We start from the raw sequence: 992 nt of genomic DNA on the forward strand, positions 1-992 counted from the left end.
TCATGCTATTGTTCAAAGCAGTAGATATTTACTGAGCCCACCCTGAGACTCAGAAGGCCATGAAATTGAGGGTAATGCAGACCACGTCCGTGGATGAGGCTGCAGAGCTGCAGAATACAGGAGGGGCCAGAGCTAGGTGCTCACCTGGGGACCTCTGCAGAAAGTGTGTGTTAAGCCTTGTTTGAGAGTAGGGCTCTGGGCTAGGTGAGAGGTTGGCAGTCTCTCTGGGGAGGCTCCTTGTGAAAGCTTGCAGTTGGGATAAGCCCTCAAACTCAACCACAGTTATGCCCTGGGTTTCTGTAGTGTGCTGTTGCAGGCTGGCCTTGAGGGACACAGGAGTGAACAGGTATAGCTGTCACCTTCCTTCTGGGAATGTCCTTCCCCCTGGAGTGGGAAGGGATCTGCGGATGGGACCTGGGTAGCCAGCTGGTAAGGAAACCCTCTGGTTGTGGAGTAAGGCTGGGCCCGGGGCCCCAGAGGAGTTCAGGACCCAGGGCAAACCATCTGGGTGGGCGGGTGCCCCCTTTCCTAACACGTCAACACCAGTGAAGTCTGTAAAAGTGAACAAGGAGACATGGGGAGGAGATGTCATCTCTGTACTTCTGACCTTACTCTCTGACCCAGAGTTGGCTTGTAAAAACCCTTGCTAATTGATGTTTCATGCCAGACCTTCAGGATGGGGATCATAATTGTCATTTCACAGGTCAGGAAATTGAGCGCAGAGAAGCCACTGACTTGCCCCAGGTTGCTTGACTAGTGACAGGGAGACCTGGGTCTGAAATGCTTTCAGTCATTCATTCATTCCACAAATGCTCCCAGTGCCAAGCACTGTGCTAGAGTCTGGGGATGTAGCTGTGGACAACGCTCAGTTCCTGCTCTCAGGGAGCTTACATTCTAGTGGGCACAGAGACACAAACCCACATAGAATGAGTTCGGTGTTGGGCAGGCGGGCGGTGCTCAGTGCTAGAGAGAATGACAAGGCGGGAAGGGGG

This window comes from Galeopterus variegatus, unplaced genomic scaffold (assembly GCF_000696425.1).
Source record: "Galeopterus variegatus unplaced genomic scaffold, G_variegatus-3.0.2 Scaffold43056, whole genome shotgun sequence".
NCBI lineage: Eukaryota > Metazoa > Chordata > Mammalia > Dermoptera > Cynocephalidae > Galeopterus > Galeopterus variegatus.